Source organism: Stegodyphus dumicola, chromosome 10, assembly GCF_044657685.1.
Source record: "Stegodyphus dumicola isolate Sdum_Otavi_A_Nest chromosome 10, ASM4465768v1".
In the NCBI taxonomy this organism is placed as follows: Eukaryota; Metazoa; Arthropoda; class Arachnida; order Araneae; family Eresidae; genus Stegodyphus; species Stegodyphus dumicola.
The window spans coordinates 47,801,792-47,822,542 of NC_140777.1; the positions used below are offsets into that span (position 1 = coordinate 47,801,792).

The following is a 20,751-nucleotide window of genomic DNA, read 5'->3' on the forward strand; positions in this document are numbered from 1 at the left end:
CTCGAACCTGGTCCTCTCGAATATACGCCGAGTGCGCCACGTTTACACCACGAAGGCATGCTGAAAGGAGGGAAAATTACTTTTTAAAGTAATAAGATATTGGCAATAATAACTTGACACCACATGTATTTGTTAGAAATAAAGCGTAATAGATTCGGATCCTCGCATGGACACAGCTGATCTCCCATGCTCCTTTGCTTCAAAAAACGTAACATCGGCTGCAAGTGAAAGAAAACACAGTGAAGCAATTTTTTTAAACTTTGCCCATAGTCACTATGTATCCATATGCAATATTTAGGGGATATTAAAAATGCAAAGTAGGTTTTATGAAACAAGCATCTATCTAAAGTTTATAAAATAATTAATGAATTTAATGGAGAGAAAATTGTATCATATTGTTTAATGCTAACAAGTGATAAAATAATTCTCTTTACAAAATCCATGTTCCATTTTATATTAACAATAATAATAATAATAGTGTGCTTTCTATAAGTTAATAAATAATGACTTACACTTTTGACAAGGCAATTCGATTAAGGAATTTCTTTATTTGGTAGGTCCCACTTTTTTATTCGTTACAGTATTGAAGATTAATTTTGTAAATAAAATTATTTAATCTCTTGTTGCTTTGAAATTATTTTATAAATTATTTTTCTCATTTTTCATTCGTGATTTTATGAACTTTGTATGAAAGGCATTTTTAATTTAAAAAAAAAATAAAGTTTCTAAAGTTAAAATATCAGTAGACTCGGAAAATAGTTATACTGCCTAATATGGATATTTCTACCAAGAATAACTATCTAAAACATATGCAATATCTAGAACAATATAAGTACTGGATTATCTTGTTGTTATAGTTACTTTACTGTTTTAAAACATATGCAATATCTAGAACATATGCAACAATATCTAGAACATATGCAACAATGTCTAGAACATATGCAATATCTAGAACATATGCAACAATATCTAGAACATATGCAACAATGTCTAGAACATATGCAATATCTAGAACATATGTAAACATATGCAATATCTAGAACAATATAAGTACTGGATTATCTTGTTGTTATAGTTACTTTACTGTTTTAAAACATATGCAATATCTAGAACATATGTAAACATATGCAATATCTAGAACAATATAAGTACTGGATTATCTTGTTGTTATAGTTACTTTACTGTTTTAAAACATATGCAATATCTAGAACATATGCAACAATATCTAGAACATATGTAAACATATGCAATATCTAGAACAATATAAGTACTGGATTATCTTGTTGTTATAGTTACTTTACTGTTTTAAACTGAACTGCAGCTTGATGAAAGACTAAGCATGAATTTATTTTCTTTGTAATTGAACTATCACTGAGTACCTTCGAAACTATTTTAATGCATGAGTAATTTTCGTTACTTCAGCGTTATTGCGATATTTTTTATTTATCTCTCTTCTAAGCGAAATTGACGTATAAATCTTTTAAACCATTACGATAACTCATATTTTTGAGTTGAAGTTAATAACTTTATTCAAACACAAATTCTTCCATGAATAACATTTTACACCTCAACATACCTTCAGGAGAGTTCAGGATTCAACAAAACACTTCAATTTTCATTCTGTCAAAAGAATCCTGTCCTTCTCCATCACATCCTGTGTAATTTCGAATCTTTCTTCTTTATTTTTTTCTTTCTGACTCTCAACGAATAGAACTTTTCTGCCTTGTTGACTGCTTAAAAGGTGTTTTAAAAGGAATATTCACGAGTCATGAAATTCTTTTGTTCGCGTCTCGAGTTAAGTTAATTTTCTCGCTAGCAAGCGCCGAACAAAAAACAAAATGGCCGTCGAGGCAATATGGAGGCATTTGCCGAGTACTTTCTTTCGTTGAGGGAACAGTCTTTTATATCATAGTGAATGGAAAAGAGTTGAATTGATCTTAAGTGAAGAAGCTCATGCCGATAAGTAAAAGGCTCTTATCAGACTATAAATTCTTTCTCGAGGTAATTTTTAATGTTCATTATTTTACAATTTTTTTGTTCTGGAAGATCCAAAACAAATTCACTGATCGATATCAAGGAAAGTTTCAGAAAATACGCGTTAAGTTTTAATAAAACCAAGATGGTTGCAAATGAAATTCCAGTTGAAGTTATGAGGCCTGCAGTAGTGGTTATGCTAAAAAGTATCAAATTATATTTTCGTGATAAATAATCAGAACGTGAATAAACCAGATTTTTATAAATTTGAATGTGCAAAAGTATTCAACAACTGAGTGTTGTTATGTCTTATCTCACTTATTTGGCAATAACATCAGAACAAGTCCACAATTTTTATCATGGCTGGCAGATCAGGATCGCATTTTGCCGTTGGCATGAGATTTTATGACCTTTTAAGTAACAATACAGCATTACCTGGCTCCGTTTCGGTTTTAGAGGAGAATCCCCCTGGAACGAATCTAAGCGTTTTCCTCCTCTTATCTGCCACTAAGTTACTAGATAGAACTTTCAGCTCGACGTATTTAAGTGCTACCAATGACACAAAACGCTATAACGTACAAGCTATAACGATATTAACGTACAAGCCTTTTTGATTCTCCATGTTTCGAGCCCGGCCCAACAATACGGCAGTCAACATCCCTAACTACTATTTCGATTAAGTGGGGGGGGGACAACTTTAGGTATTACTAAGTTTCTGAAAGTTAGGTTCTTGTCTCAGGGCCTCATTTGATCACTAGTACAGAGAACTGGTTACTTTTCTCTATAGGTAAACCTCTGTTAATGCTTAAATACATGCAATAGTTAGAGGAGTAATTTTATCGAGAGGAAAAAGGCCAAATTCACATGACAATTGCAGGGTAAGCAAAGAAGTGCCTGGGATTTACATCAACATTTTCGTGAAAAACGTTGCGTTCGAAGACTTACATTAGCATTTCGGGAGGGCGGTTACCAAACATGGGACAATAGTATAAACAACTGATACGCAATAAAATAGAATTTTTATTATACATTTTGATATACATACTTTTATTTAATTTATAAAGAATTAAGTTCTTGAAAGCATGCAATATCCTTGTTGGATCAAAATTAACATTTAATTGTACGTTTTATTTATAGATTTATTTTTATTTTTATTTATTTTTACGTTATACTGATACTTAATAAGATTTTTTTTCTTCTTTAAACAGAATGAAATTGCTTTAATCTTAGAGAGAATAAAATCAAATAGTTTTAAGCAAAATTAAATATCTCAGATTAGAATTAAATAACTATGAATAACTTTTAAAAAGAATTTTAGATTGAAATAATTTAGGAGCATTTTTTTTAATAACTTAGAACATTTTTTTTGTAATTCAGAAGCTTCATCAATACTTTGGATAATCCAAACTTTTCTGGAATGCATTTTGAAAATAAATCTTTTTGATACGTATTTTAACGGATATTTGAATGAAAGTACCATAAACATTATTTATATGTAAAAATGGTCTGACGTTTATAATAGAATGGTGTATTGAAAATACGGCAAAGCACACTAGGGCTATCTGCCTAAGGGGAGGAATGCCTTCGTGGAGGACCCGTTTATAATAGAAGTTAAAAACATAGAGGGGGGATACTCACAATTCTCAAATGCTTTTTGACGCTATTTTGACAAACGCAGTGCCTTTGAAATACTATCTGAAATTCGTAAAAATAACTAAGGAGATATATACTGCTATACATTTGCTGCCCTAGTAAGAGTGCAATGTTAAATGATAATTATATAATTATATTTACAGCTTTAAACAAGCAGTTCTTCAGTTAACGCGATATTTTCCTTTTTCTTCTTTTCACCCTTTTCTTATTACTGTTAAGCTGCGTAATTATCTAAATGACTTCAGGAATTTATCTATCTTATCGCAAAAATCAGCGCAGAAGGAATAAAGCTTGGATTTTATTAATAATTAGACTTTTCTCACTCTGAGTAGGAAATATTTGTTCAATTTTATTCCAAAACAGTTAACTGGCAATCTCTTTCACAATCTATATCCTCTCTTTAGAAAATCGTTGACTTTTAGACAGCATTGTTCGAGTGGTTAAAATCCCTGAGTACTAGGAGTTCAACCCAGTTTCCACTCTAGGTGAAAGGAATGACTGCTTTTGTGTTCTTCTATACTGTAACGTGAATACAAGCTAGTTTCTTTCAGAAACCACTCCACGAAGGCAAGTCTTCTCTTAGCCTTCATGTGCTTTGCCGTGTCGTACTTTAGTATTATACGCATCCGCCAATCACTGCACTGAAAATAGGATAACCGACATTTTAACTTTCAGCCACTTTTCACAAAAGCGAAAATAATCTTCGAAGTACTTTCGATAATCAATAATGGACAAAATTTCTAGTGGCAACACAGCCCACCAGCGGCCGAGCGGTAAAGTCGCTGAACACTGGTAGTTCGGTTCGAGGTTCGAATCCCGCGAACGGGCTGGCTGCATGGGCGTTTTCGTGGTTTTCCCCATGTGTAACGTATATACGAGCCAGTTTCCCTTAGAAAGTCCTCCACGAAAGGCATCCCTCCCCTTAGGCAGATAGCCCTAGTGTGCTTTGCCATAATTAAAATACACCAAATACTAGTGGCAACACTTTTCAAAATAAGAAAGAAGACAGAAGTTCCAAAAATTTACCATTAAAAGTATTATGTTTTTGCAACGTTTACTTTCTTTGAATAACACGAACATTACATAATAAGGTAATATTATTATTAATATATTATCATTAATATACGTTATTATTGCCAAGTTTTAAATTTTCGTAGGATTTAATTTTTGTAGGACATCCTTGACATGACAGAAATTTTCATACAACGGCGTTCAAACTGATATAATATTTCGTGCGACTAAAAGGATTATCATGAGATCCGGTGTCTGCCGAAAACACAACGGCAAAAACATCTCGGATGAAAAAGTTGCGGAGAAAACAACCCAAGGCGAAAACGTCGTAGTACAAAACATCGTGGCAAAAAAGAAAGCAAAGAGAAAACATCGCATTTCTGAAACATCGTGGTACAAAATATCGTGGTAGAAAATAAAGCAGTTTAAAAACATCGCAGTTTAAAATCATCATCGTCGAAAACATCGTGTTAAAAAGTAAAATATCTACAAATCATCCCATTATATCGCTTACCTGAGTTTTTCATGTCTCAGGATTTATCAATGAGATGATGAATTTTATCAACGCTAAATTTACCTAAAAAATAATTTGATAACGAAATTTAACTTTTCAATGCTGTCTCCCCATTCCTATACTTATATTTGGGATAGTTTTATATTCGTTATGAAAATATAAAATGATAAGAAGTTTGATTCTATCCGACAAAAAATTTACCTGGATATTTAATTTCAAAATTTGCAATTTTGGATGTAATTTTCAACATGTTTTGAGGAATCTATTAATTAAATTAGAATAATTTGTTGAGAAAATCAGTTTAAATGAATTGCAGCAGAAAATCTGTATAAACCTAATGGGCTGTACAAAGAAGTCATGTTGTGTCCACATCGGATTTTTTCCTCATAACAAAGCTCGCACTAACAACAATTTCGATCGTAAACTAGTATCTCTAACAGTATTTTGATCTGTTTAACTAGAACTTAATTTATTCCAATAAAGCATTACTTATATTTGACTGCAGGTTAGGTTAGGTTATTTAATTACGGCAAAGCGTCGAGGGCTATCTTCCTAGGGGGAGGGATACCTTCGTGGAGGACTTTCTAAGGGAAACTGGCTCGTATACACGTTGCACATGGGGATAACCACAAAAACCCCATATATTTGATTGAAAGCAACATGCGCAGAAAATCCAAAAACATTGTCAATTCGAGCAGCTTTATAGCGGAGTAATATTACATTAATAATAAGGAACTATTTGATTAGAAAGCACACCCATTTAATGATCAGATTTATAATATAGTAAATCAACTCGAAAGTTTAACATATGTCAAAAGTTTAAATATACATTTTAATAAATTCAGAAATAAAAAAAAATATGTTGAAATGAGTCCACACATATCAATAAAATGATATTTCACCATCGCTAACTCCATCCTCGAGTTCGATTTACGAAATCCAGTTGTAAAATTAATAGCCATCTTTACGTTGACGTGGAAGGAAAGAGGAGTTGCAAAACAGTATCTGACTTGTCTAACTCTTCAATACTGCTAAAAGTTAATTAAAAATGGAAATGAGACCTTTCCTTTTAAGTATAATGTTTACTTTCCTCCTAGCGTGGCAGCTGGCTTGACGGAGTTTTAAGTCCAGAAGACAGTACGCTCGATTATTCGCATTCGTTAATAACATTCTCGAATAACTGCGGGGCTTTGGTAATTGGAATTTCGCTGATATTTTTCCCTCTGGAGGGAAAAATTGGATGCAAGAGAAACGAAACATAATCTGAATTTAGGATTTTCTCATCGATTGAGATGTGATGAATTCTCTTAGCAGCAAGAGTAAATGCTCTGAACTTGAAGATGCTGTCATCGGAGTTTTAACTTGGTAGCTTCAAATGAAAGGAATAATTAAGACAATCAATTAAATTCCGGATTCTTTTACCTAGCGAAAAATATATTCACAGGAAACTGAATACAGCACGAGGCGAGTGCTTGAAATAATGAACATGTTGCGGTTTGAAATTATTCTGTACTAATTATTGAATGATATATTTTTAACAGATGCCTGCATTAATTTTGGATTATATAATTTCAGTTGTTATAAATAAATTAACATAATTATGCAAAACCTACAGAAATATAAATGTTGAATATTTTATTAATTTTATTATTTATTTGTTTAGTTTATTTTTATACATATTTATACATAATTATGTATGTATATTCATAATAATGAGCCTCATAGAGTTAAAAAATGAGCCTCATAGAATTTAAATTACATCATTTTCCTTCAATAGTGTATGCAATTTCTTTTTGTAATTTTTGAGTGTTGATTAACACATTTTAGCCTCACATTACTCGTGAATCAATAATTTCCAGTTATTCTACTTCATTGTATGGTTATGGATAATATACATAATATAAAGTCAAAAAATATGTTTTTATCTTAATTATTTTCTTATCAATAATGGTTGATGTTTTTGTTAATTTCGGTATAAAATTTACAGTTTTTTGCATAAATTTCACAAAATATTTTTTTTATCATTTTGTAATGATTACATGTGAGTACAGTCCAATAAAAAACACAAAAATTCGTAACTATAACACAAATTTCGAAGAAACCTTTTCGTAGAAGGTCGGTTACTTTAAATGCTTAACAAATAACACTGAATAGAAAGTAAATGGAAGTGGATTGATTATTTTATTGCTTTATTTAAAAACATAACTCAAGCTTTCCGCAACAATGAGCAATAAAGTTAATAAAACAAATCATGAAATTAATGAAAAATTTCGCTGCACTCATTGTTTCGAGTAAAAACATTCTAAATATCAATGTACATATTATGTACACATGCAGTATATTAAAAAAACGTAAACTTCGGAGCAAGAAATTCGCCCTTGCTTTAACTAACGTAATAACGTAATAAAATAATAAACGTAATAATAAAAGTAATAAAAATTTACGGTACAGTCAATGCTAAAAAACGAACATTCGCTTTTTTCTCCGCAGATAGCGAAAACATTCGTCCATCCTTTCATGTTGCTCCGAAAAATGAAAATCCCTTTCACCTTGATCAGCTAATTGCGTCCACGGCACACTCATTCGCCTTTTCTAATACGAAATGAAATGTCATTTATTTGTATGACGGTAAATAGGGTGTACAGCACTTCGTTTCACTGAAATAAATGTAATTTCCTTTTTTATAATTGACATATATTTTGTTGATTTAGAATACAACAAAGGAAAAGAAAAAAAATCACACTTGTATTACTGTAAATTAACACTTTAATATCAATATTTATTTAGCTAAATAAATTTGGTTATCGAACCAAAAACAATTCGTACGATTTTTTTATTATACGAATAGACGACGGTTCTCAATAATAGTACCCGTATTGTATCATATGTAAAAATTAATCTCGGCAATTAGCAGCCTCAGTTTCTAAATAATTTAGTTATTGAATCAAGACATGAAAAGAAAAAAGCTTTCGTAATACATTTTCGTAAGTTTCACAATTCAAATTCTACCATAAACACATGGCACGCTTCTATCTTTGAAACTTAAAAGGAACAAAATATTTAAAATAAGTAAAGTGCGTGAGTCAAATAAAAAAAACCTACTACTTTCTTCAAATAAGATTACATAGGGATAGAGAAAAAAGATTTAAAAAAATCCAACCCTCTTTCCTTAAAAAGGTACAGATAGATTGAACAAAAGATTACACTTCACAGACCACAAATGGGAATGTTGGAATTTTATCCAAATTCATCTGAAACTATGCCAAAGGAATAGAAATTCAGAGCAGGCAATCGAATTGAAGTTAAGAAAAGAAAATTAAAAATCTCTTAAAATGGAAAAAGTTAGAAAATCCTAGTAGGAAATTTGTAAAAAAAAGAGTACAACAAAAATTTAGTTAGAAGCAAATCCCGGAAATAAGTTCCAAAAGAAACTGTATTGAAGTCACGTTACACTAGTAACGTCGGACAGCGGATGATATATATGAATAGTTCAAAGTTGTATGGAAGTCTCATCTAATATACGGTAAAAGAATTAGAAACGCCTTTGATTCAAAACTCTATAAATTTTCTAAAACTATAAATTTTTTAACGTACAAATTATATATTCCGTAATTAAAACTGTAGCTTTGTAAGTTTTTAGACATGTTTTTAGTTTTCTTTAAGCTGCCCTTTTCGTTTAGCTATCTTTAAAGCACATTCAACCCCAACGCAATTAGTGTGGTGTTACATTAATATTAAATATTATAAAGTCTCTTGCTAAATTGTAACAAACGCAATTAATATGATGTTACATTAATACTAAATATTATAAAGTTATGTCTCTTATTAAATTGTAACAGCATAAAATTGAATACTAAATTTAGAAATGAGAGCAGGCATTTTATAGACCCTATAGTAAAGTGAAGATAATGTCTGATGTACTTGGTAAAAATTTTTATTAAGCATTACTTTCAGAATACAAGAGAAACACGCTAAAGCGAAACATGAAATTAACACAGCAGTAGCCTTGCGTCTGGCGTAGATTTATTAAAGGACTCAATGGATTTCGACAGCAAACAGGTACAAGTTCCTCTTCATCAGGAGCAAAGAAATCTGCAATAATTTGCTAATTTTATGATAAGCGGTGCTTTATTAAAACCATTTTAAATTGGTATAATTTTCTTTTATAAAAATGGGGAACTATTCTTTTCAGTCAATTTGTTTAGTATGTGATGCAATTGCTTTAATGTGTCGTGTTCAGCTTTTAAATTTAGGCAGTTCTAATCAGCAAAAAAGCATTCTTAGTTTGGTGCAGATGTTGGATGAATGTCTTTTTTTCGATTATGATCAGAAATAGCCATATTCATTATGGCAACACTTTTAAAAAAGCGTAAAATCTACATAAATACCGATAAAGTCTCGTGATCTGCAATATCACGTACGCTGAGCAGAAGAAGAAGTTCTTTATTCAAATTTCACTTTACATCCATTCGCACAGTGCCAGCTGCTTGGGTTATTAAAAGCAATGTGTTAAGTTTCGAATCAATCGGATTGAAAGTTTATGTGCAATGTCTCCTTCTTTAGTCGAGCGTGCGCTACTGGTCAAATTCTTTTACCTTAACCAGTGCAACGCGTCAGCCGCTCTTCGTGCTTTTAGAATGCACAAAAAATGCGTAAAGGCAACGGTTCTGTGTCAGTTAATGGGTTAAAAGCAATGGCTGCGACGTTTGAAAAAACGGGTTCTCTGAAGGTTCAATCAGGCAGAGGACGAAAACCTGTACCACAGGATACAATCGAAGCAGTTGCCAAGGCGATTGTCGACAGACGACCAGACAATATTGCTGCCACCTCTAGCGCTCGTGGAGTTGCTCGGAATATGGATATGCCTTACAGTACGGTATGGAAAATCTTGCGAAAGATTGTCAACTTCTACCCGTACAAGATAAGCCGTGTACCCCGACCATGATAAGCGATTGACTTTTGCTCTCACCTTTCTTCCCAGAATGGAGGTGGCGATGCTTGGCCGTGGAAATTCTTATGGGGAGACGAGGCCCATTTTTACCTGAATGGAACTGTGAATACCCAGAACTGCCGAATTTGGGATGACAAATCACCACATGCAGTCACAGCAATTCCCTTACATTCACCAAAGGTAACTGTTTGGTGTGGGTTCACAGCAGAATTTATCGTAGGTCCATTCTTCTATGAGAACATTACCCGGACAGAACCGGAACTTTCCAACTGCATGGCCACCTCGGTCGCCTGATCTTACCCCATCCGACTTCTGGCTATGCGGTTACCTTAAGTCCAAGTCTATCAAGGAGTGGTCCAGGACCTGGCTACGTTGAAGGATAACATACCACAGACTGTACAGGAGATTCCTGCAGACATGTTACTTTCTGCTGTTGTGCATACTGTGCACAGAATGCAATATGTGGTCCACAACAACGGCAGCCACATTGAACCTCATTTGAATGCAAAATAAAAGGTAATTTCCGTATTGATTTGCATTTGTTAACACTGTATTTTCTATTACACAGTGCCAAATATTCCCCTAGTGGTGACTTTTGGAACGAATTTGTTTTTTTCGCGGAATACTTCGTTCCCCGTCTTGTTTAATCTTCCTACAAAATGTGGCGTCATTCTCGCAAAAAGATCGCGCTACAGAACACTGTGAGCACTGTCAGTTTAATTATGGCCACCTGGTATATAGCTTTGGAAAACTTACAAATTTTTGATTAACAAACTACGATTTGAAAGCGAGCAGCAGCATCACCTTTCGAAATGAAGAATTTTTATCTGCAACGCGCGAGAACGTTGCCACTGGCAAAAATGTGTGAGAAAATTAGTGTTTTCAGAGTTTTTAATTAATATGTCTGATTAAAGTCCTACGAAGATGGGAATAATCGAAATGGCTTTCCACGGACTTTTGAAATCAGGAATAATGTATTTAATGTTTGGCAATGCTATTTTTATTTAATTGTAAAACTTAGAAAATTTTACTAGCAAATTCTATGACTTGAAAAGCGAGCAGTGGCAACACGTCTCGAAATAAAGCAGATATTTATCTCCAGCGTGCGAGACTGTTGCCACTCGGCAAAATGAGGGCGAAAACTAGCGTTTTCAGAGTTTTTAATTAATATCTCTGATTTAAAAATTTTCTTTTCGAAAAAGTAGACGTCGACCTTTCCCAGGATCCAGAAAAGAATTCTAGAAAGTTTGGTGACGATACCTATAGTAGTGTAATGGCAAACAAACAAACACACAAACAAACATTCTTCTTTATAGATAATAATTGCAGAAAAGTTTACAAGAAATGAAATTTATATAGATCATATAAGAGAACTAAAACATAACGAAGGGAATTTTAAAAGAATTCTTAAATTGGAATGATTTTGTAATTGTCAGGTTATGAATGAAAAGACTGTATGCGGATCAAATGTGTCTCGTGTAGGCAAAATGCAATGAAAAGTTGAATCTTCTGAATACAAGATTAATTTTTTATGAAAAATCGTAATATAATCTTTAATAAATGCATTTATTTTTTTAAAAATTGATAAAACTGTAGTTTATGGAAAACAGTGTATAATGTAAATCCAATTGCATTAAGAGGAACTTTGTTTTATTTGCTACAGTTTTAACCTTTCAACGTGACTTTATATTATTTGCTTCAGTGTTTAAGTGCAATTTGAAATTTTATGTTCTTATTTATATCCGTATGAACCTTCTAATTTCTTTTATTTGTAATTCAAAATAATTTTTAAAATTTATATATTTTTGTAAATTTAATTTTACTTTTGGTGATAACGTTGCGCTCATAACTTTTAAGAAGACTAATTTAACGGTAATTTAATAATATTTTAATCATAAGTAATAAAACAATTCCACAATAATCTCTGTTTTTTCTAAATATTTTAACAAATTATAAAACATATATATATACATAATAAAATAAATGAAGTATCCGTTGAGACAAGGATTATGGTATTTCGCAAAGTGATATTTATTAGTGAAATATTTTTATTGCTATTGGTAAAATGTATGGTAACTACACATCAATAATTATGTTGAAAAATTCTTAATCCTTAAAAATGAAAATCTTAAGCAGAGATAAAAGCATAAAAACTGTAAAAGTGAACTATCATTTCCAATTTTCACTAAAAATTAGATAAGCGTGAACTACCACAGAGTTTTTTGATTAAAAAGTTAATTAATGATAAATATTTTTGAATTGAAAGAAGTGAAATATTTTTTATGCTAATATTAAAAAAGGCGCATATTATGTATTTAAAATTGAAACATGATATAAATTGTTGGTGTATTTAATTATGGCAAAGCACACGAGGGCTATCTGCCTAAGAGGAGGGATGCCTTTCGTGGAGGACTTTCTAAGGGAAACTGGCTCGTATACACGTTACACATGGGGAAAACCACGAAAACGCCCATTCAGCAAGCCCGTTCGCGGGATTTGAACCTCGGACCGAACTAACAGTGTTCAGCGACATTACCGCTCGGCCGCTGATGGGCTAATATAAATTATACTTAATCAAATGTTTTCCTGATTTTAAATTCGATGTTAGCTTTTTAATGAATTCATTATGAAACATTTTTAATTTTTAACAAAATAAAGTCGACGACTTATAAAAATAATTGTTTTTTATCTATATTGATATAACATAAAACATTTTAACATAATTCATAAGAAATATATTTGTCAGGGAATAATTTCTTTTGTCAGGGAATAATTCTTCTTGTCAGGGAATAAAAACATTTTATTATATAACAAAGAAATGACAATTATTTTAAAATTTATTTAAAGCACTTGCAGTGTATGCATTTGAATAATAAGTAAAAAATTAAATATTTCGCCTTGGTGAATTTACTTTTAAAATATTTATTGTAAAAGCATGTTATCAGAAATGCCTACAATTTTATTAAAAATTGACCACATTTCTACTTTTTGAATCGAATGATTAGAATCATGCATAGCTGCATAATAGTTTTCTTTCTTGGGTCAAATCCTTATTGATTCTAATTTTGAAATGTAAAGAAGCTTGATCTGAAAGCGTTATGCTGTAGTATATTATACTGACAATTAGGTAAATTAGGTTATTTTGATGCTGGGGACGTGAAAGTGAGCAACGCCCTTGCCAGGACTCGAACCTGGACCTTTCGAATATTCGTCGAGCGTGCTACCATTACACCACGAAGGCATGCAGAAAGAAGGGAGAAAATACCTTATAAAATCATAAAACTTAAACTAATGAAAAGGTTTGACATAACTGCCGTAAGATTAAAAGAAAGCATATGCACACGGTACTTTATTGACAAACTAACAAAGAATTAAATTACGACATGGTACTAAGTACTGATAAAGTGCAAATTACAATTTAGATGCCAATTATTATCTCACTAATTAATTAATGGATCATAATGTAATTTAGAAATCCTTGACAATATTACATGTTACACACATCGGATGTTTTAGTAATATGTTTCTAATTCTGTTGAGTTTACAGATAACCGTGAGTATCAATTTTCAGGTACGGTAATATAAAAATTGCAGTATACCTTCTTGGTATCATTTACCAGTACATGGTTTATAAAATTAGATTTGTTATCCAATATTTCAAATTATCATTGCAGATACGGATTTCTTAAGTACAGTTGGAGCATAAATTCTTTGATGCAAAGATCATTTTACGGAAAGCGATAATTTTCATATTTCTATCATGATAAGTTAATTATTTGAATACAGAAAACCATAAAACGGCTATCTGCCTAGAGCGAAAGATGCCTTGGTAAAGAATATTCTAACGGCACGTGCCTCGTATTCAGGGTGCACATGGAGAAAACAAAGAAAAGCAACCATGCAGGCGGCTCATTCTCCTGGAATAGAATCCAGGTCGAAATCTCAGAAGTTAGCAGTCTTAATAAATCGGTACTGGTTAGAATCTCGTTATACAATTCAAGCTGCAGTTTAACTAACAATGTGCTTAGGACACCCTTTAAAAATCGTTAAATATCTTAGTATATCTTAACTATCTCACTATATCTTAGTATAGTATCGTTAAATATCTAGTTTGATTACCATTCTTAGTACTGAAAGATGTTTACAATTAATATTCAGATTTTTTTATCAATGGTGATTTCATACAGGAAAGAAAACATTGCATCGCAAGCATTAGAAGATGCATAGGTTTGCTTAATCTTTAATAAGACGAAGACTTATTTTCTTCAATAAGGCTTATTTTCTATAAAGAACTTTGAAGCTTTTGCACTGATACGTCAGTATATAACTTTTTAAATGAGAAATTAAATATTTAATCAGAATTAAGTGCGAAAAATCTATATAAACTAAGTGCAGTTCCAGATTTGTAATTATGAACTAAAATTAGTTAGGAATTTGGGGACCTTTTCATCTCCTTCCGGGGAACAGTGGAGTCTACGTCATGGAAACATTCGGAGTCGGAAGTAATTTTGGTGTTGTTGGGATTGCAGCTGGGAAGAATGTACCGGCCCTGACTACTAGTTCTTAATGATTAAATGAGATTTAAGACGCTCAGGAAAAGATCTAGCTAAAGCAATGGAACAATTGTTTGTCTTAGAACAATTGTTTGTCTCTTAGACCTTCATAGTTTAGCCAGCTTTACTGAAATAATTCTCCATTAGAAAAGTATTTTCTCCGACTGCTTGCATAGGACATCCGTATTTTTAGTTGTAATTGCTCTATTTAGATTTAATAACTATTAAGGTATATAATATTTATTGTAAGGTATATAATATTTATTTTTTTGGCTGAAGTTTTTATTATTTACTATAAAGTAATATTATTTAGTAACTTGAAGATTCAGATGATGGTGTCGAAATACTAAATTTGCTCTAACGCTATCATCTTATCACATACAAGTGTATAAATAAGAGCATAACATATTCCTATACAGGTATAAAGGACCCAAAGAAAATAAAGAATGGGTGAGTATGAACAACCTGAAATTTAATTAACAGGGGTTTTGTCAATGCACCGTCTGTAGAGCCTAAAAAAACGTTCCTCACTTATAAGACGAAGGGTAGCTCGACAAAGAAAATAATTGAAAAACTACAAACTACAAACTAAACGAATCTTCTCTTTCTAAGAACTTCAATTTCCAGGAAGAATCTGGTGCCTAACAAAGGTTATTTTAACCTTGAAGTAAATGGTACATTTGTTTGAGATTACCCATCAGTATTTTTGCATTTTGATATTGTAAAATTTTTGCATTGAAAATAAATAATTAAATAAATCTTGCTAAGCGCTGTAGTAAAAATGAATCATATTAATGTTTATGATATATTTTCGTAGTATTTAAAAGAATTACATATCAGAACTAGTTATTATTCAGCGACTTTCAAAAAATCTATTAATCAAGTTGATAAAATTTATTTCAACAATATTTTAGATATATTGATGATGATATAGCAATGAGTAATTTTGAGAAAATTGAAGAACACAATATTTATCCATTCAAATTTAGTCTTATATAAACTTGATGCTACTCAATAAGAAATAAATTATTTAGATTTGCCTATTTTTGAATTTTAAAATATTTCACTTTACGAAAAAAGACTCCCATTTTAACACTATTAAATTAATTCACTGAGAATCTAACATTTCGAAAACAGTTATGAATAACACTATTCACAATCAGCTACATAGAATTAAAAAAAAAATTATTGAGCTAGTTACGTACAAAAAGAAATCATACTTTTCATTAATTCCTTAGTAAAAACAAATACAATTACATATTAACCATTCCATTATCTTCATCTGAAAAAAGCAGGTATTAACTACCAAATATGATCTCTGATTTTATAGTGCGAAATGACCGTCTTATTTTAAACTGCAAGGGGAATAATGCAGAAAGGTAAATAAAATTAGAGAATTGTTTAATGTAAATAATACTCTTTTCATTACAGGTTATGTATTATAATTCTGATTTCTTTTCTTTAACTACCAAGCTTTCTAGTTACGCAAGAACAATAAGACATAGGTAAGTTTTAGAATGACACAGTCGAGAACGATTTATTATAAGCATTCACAACACTAGCGTGCAAATATCAAGTAACAAATTTATTTTTCAGCATACAGCCATGAAATTGCTGAAAAGGAATCGCAAAAAGCCAATTCAGTAGAAAGGTAATATATGAGCCAATGTGAGTACCATGCATTCAAAATAGGGGGGTACGCAAAACATAAGGCGCAGGCGACCGCAGTGCAAGGCAACTTAAAACGACGAAAGGAAGGTGCAGTTCAATGTATTCTGGGCGCATACGACAGGCAGTGCTGTAAGAAAGGTTGCTGGTGTTCAACCAAAGAACCAGACAGATAGCAACACTGCTCAATAGTTGCGGCCGGAAACTGAATGACATGTATCCCGGAATATTGTGGCCAGATGACATCATGAAGATTCATCATGAAGCCTATTTGAGAGCCGTTCTGAATGCTTCAAACCATTGACAGCAGCCCATCTGCGGCACCGTTTACAGTGGTGTAAATAACAGAAAGCCTGGACATTTTATAAATGGAGTCATGTTCTTTTTGCCGATGAGAGTCGCTTCAAACAGACAAATATTTCTCAGCGTCATTTGACGTGGAGAGAAGTAAAGACACGATTTCATTCCTCTAACTGTTGGATTAGCGGAAGCATTTCGAGGAATAAACGGACGGAGTTACACATTTTCGATAGAGATTCACTTACTGTGAATTGTTACTGCGATTAAGTTATCTTCCGCGTACGTCTTTTTCTTGGTGACACTGATCACGAATTTGATTTCAGGGATGATAATGCATGGGCACACAGCACTCATATACTGCTGAGGAGCTCCAGGAAAATGAAAATGTCCGGCTAATGAAAATGCACTGGTTAGCGTGCTATCCTGATTTAATCCCACTGAACATATGCTGAATACTTTAAGGAGACACCTGTCAATTTCATACCCTCCGGAGAACACCATATAATTTAAATAGACGCTTCTTGAAGAATGGAAACTTTTACGCCAAGCACAAGTAGTTAACCTGGTGTTGAGTCTTTGATAGTCGGTGCAACACCACCATTGCAGTTCAGGAAGGTCATAACCGTCACTATTGCTCTTTGTTTTCTGTCTCTTAAAATTTACGAAGTAAATCTTAAATACTTATTTTCTCGAATAAATTCCAGAATGGATTAAGCATGATTTAATTCGCAATAATAAAAGAAGGCGTCATCTTTGTTGTTGCAAAGCCTAGTTTCTCTAGTTTGGCAACAAATCCGCTATTCTGCCAAGTTTAAAATGTAACGTGCGCTTTCTCTTCAGAATTCATTTTAAATCAGTTTTATAATTTTTTTGGGTGAAGACAGTCTTTTATTCTGTCCTTACGTACAGATGTCAAGCAAAAACGTCTTTAAATTACATTCGATAGCGGTCAAAATATGTATTTTTGTTGAAATATGATGCCTGAAACTTTTCACGATTACAGTACTTCCTTTTTACTTCGTACGAGGAAGTAAAAAGACCGTTTTATTAAATAATCTGTGCATCATACATAATAATATAAACATTTATATTCTTTGCAATAAAATCATTTTAATGCATTAGTTGTACGGTGTCCAATTTACATGAAGAAACATTTTTGGTAGTGAAATGTATTAACGATTAATATAAGCGTATGTTTCTCAAACTTCAGATTTCATGGAATAAAATTAATTTTATATCCTTTTAAACAAAAGAGAAAAAGCAATTACGCTTGTTTAAAAAATTAAAATAGCATTACAAAGCTTAGTGCAATTCAGCCATTATAATTGTAATTGAAAAGAAAGGAAGTAACAATACGTCTCAAAAAGAAAAACACAAAAAATGTGTCTCAAAAAGAAACATTGCAAAGAAAATAATAAAAATAAAAGTAGTAAATCCATGCTCTCGAACAAAAGTTTAATGGTGTCGACATTGCACTTGTCTGTGTCATTACGCCACCAAGATATAAACTTGTTGAAACAAAACACAAAAGGAAATTTGTAAAGAAGAAAGCTATAAGAGGCGACTGTGGACAAAATAATAACAGAAGGTTTGGTCCCGTCTATCTTTAAACATGAGACACATTGCGAAATCACAATTTAAGATTACATTTACATTATAAATTTTTTAATGTATTTTTAATTTTTACATTAGGAAGTTAATTTAAAGATTCATGTAGAAATGATTTTGAAGAATAAAAGCATTAAAATTATAAAATTCAAAGTAAGATATTAAAAAGTAAATTAAATAGTCAAATAGTATTATAAAGATTACAAAATGTAATTATTTGAGCAAATATAATGTAGAAGCCTGATGTACAAATACAATTTTACTACGATTATGCGCTTCTATAGTATTTTATATATTTAATTGCTACTTTTAATAAGAGCAAAATGTGTATTGAGAAAATGATTAAAATTCAAATAGTTAAATAAGCAATGCAATAAGTGTTGCGTTGAACTTAACTATCATTTTAATAGTTATTAAATACCTAAATACCTTATGCGCTATTATAATTACTTGTTAGTATTTGCTTACTATTTTAAATATTTGATTAAAATAATCATAATTTATGCTAGAAATTTTAACACGTATCATGTGAAGAACTGTATCTACTACAATATTGAGAGGAAAATAAAAATTTTAGAAGCAGAATGTAAAACGTTTGTTTGGTTATATTGACATACCTAAGGTGAATCGGAGCATGTTTAAAATTTTCTATACACATATAAAAATGATTTAATATTCATAAATGATTTTAATATTTGAGGATATTTTTTAAATTTAAATTACTTTCATATACTAATTCAGAAGTCAAACAACAAAAATCAGCGTTATATTTACAAAATTTTCACAGGACTAGTTTCTATGGTTTTACCGAACCACCATCTTCAGCTGCAATGCGGTTTTGCAGCTGAAGATGGTGGTTCGGTAAAACCATCGAAACTAGTCCTCTGAAAATTTTGTAAATATAACGCTGATTTTTGTTGTTTGACTTCTGAATTAGTATTTATTCGGCGTGTTATTGTGTCTTAATTACTTTCATATAGTTTTAAGTGATATAGTACACACATTTATGTCTCTCTTTATTTATCGAAGATATAAAATAATTCTAGAAATAATTAGAATTTTCATGGGAAACATAAATACTCACTTACGAGAGCTCGCCCAGCAGAATGCGATAAGGCCATAAATTATGCTTTACCTATAGGGCCATTAGCGATAGACACGAGACTCAGTCGACCATATACAAACGGTGATGTAGTATGGTCCTTCACATTGCAGTTTGACCGCCAATTTTGAGAATTTTAGAACTTTTTCTGTCATGAATAACAAAATGTACCTTCTCTGAGAATTAACCATTTATGGATCTTAAAACTGCCAATCTGTTTTTCCGATGATAGTTCTCACAAAGAAATATTATAATTCCTTACATAATTAACCTTTAGCCAATAAAGAAAAATGCTAATGTTAAAGGAAATAAATTAACTACTGATATACTAATACAGTAATGAAAATTTTTATTAATTTTTAGTAATATAATGTGCTAATATTAAAGTTATAATGCTAATGCCCTAAATGAAAATTAATTCATTATTAATAATATAATTAAAAATTCTTCAAAGAAAAGGACTGCTTTGTAAAATCTGAACTATTAAATCTCTCACCTTCTCCAGAAATAATGAATGGAAAAGTAGTAATAATAAACTAATAAATTAAATCTTTTATTTACATTTCACCATTTATTTCATTTACATTTTAAGCAGGAAGAGCAGAGGCATTATATTAATAACAGACATTGATATGAAAATTTTTCAGGGATAGGAACATTTCTTATTTTCGTATTCATAACAATGAAAAATAATCGGAAATTTTCAGGTTTTTAACAAAATCACTACGCTAATATTTAAGGAAAATAAGAATATTATACCAATATATGCAGATTCAAGCGACAAGTTCATTTGGCAAGATGTTTGATTTTATATAACAAAGTCAAAAGGAAGTTTATTTTTATAAAAAAAGTTGTGCATTAGTCTTAGGTTCAAAACAAAAGTAATACATAGTACCTCAACTACCATTTTAAGCGCTTGATTCTCAAAATTTTGAAAATATTCGCAGAATTTACCCTCTCCTCTGTTGCAAATAATTTTTTTCTACTTGAAGACTAGTTTATTGGTAAATTGTGTTCTCTTGATTATTTGGATTTTTATTCCGTGTAATTCAGTTTGGATTTCCATTTTTGTATCAGCATTCACATATTTTATTTTCCCTTATATTTATTATCTGAAACGTATTTTGTGCAGAATCTTTGTTAAGCTTATAAGAAGGTATTCGCACACTTGAGAAATTTTCCACATGGATTTCACCTTGCTTCTGTTATTTACGTTCCAGGCCATTATAGCCCTACCTATTGCTAATGTGTTTGATCTTTCGAAATTGAGGCTTTTATCCGAATCCAATTTCCTTCGTTCTTCCGATATCTTTGTTGAGCACTACGGACAATTCTCATTCATGTCGGTCACCACTGAGGCTTTACGATTTAGTTGAGTCCAGCTCTGTTACCTTCAGATAACTGCTCAATATGCATC

General features: G+C 31.5%; 1 protein-coding gene and 1 non-coding gene across 3 annotated transcripts in view; both read right to left on the minus strand.

The window, feature by feature from the left end:
* LOC118187321 (uncharacterized) overlaps positions 1-20,751 on the minus strand; it is a 1,290,260-nt gene that overhangs the window by 639,373 nt on the left and 630,136 nt on the right. The window lies entirely within an intron of this gene.
* On the minus strand, positions 13,274-13,344 carry TRNAI-AAU (transfer RNA isoleucine (anticodon AAU)). Its single transcript has one exon. It is a non-coding gene; the product is annotated as a tRNA-Ile (tRNA).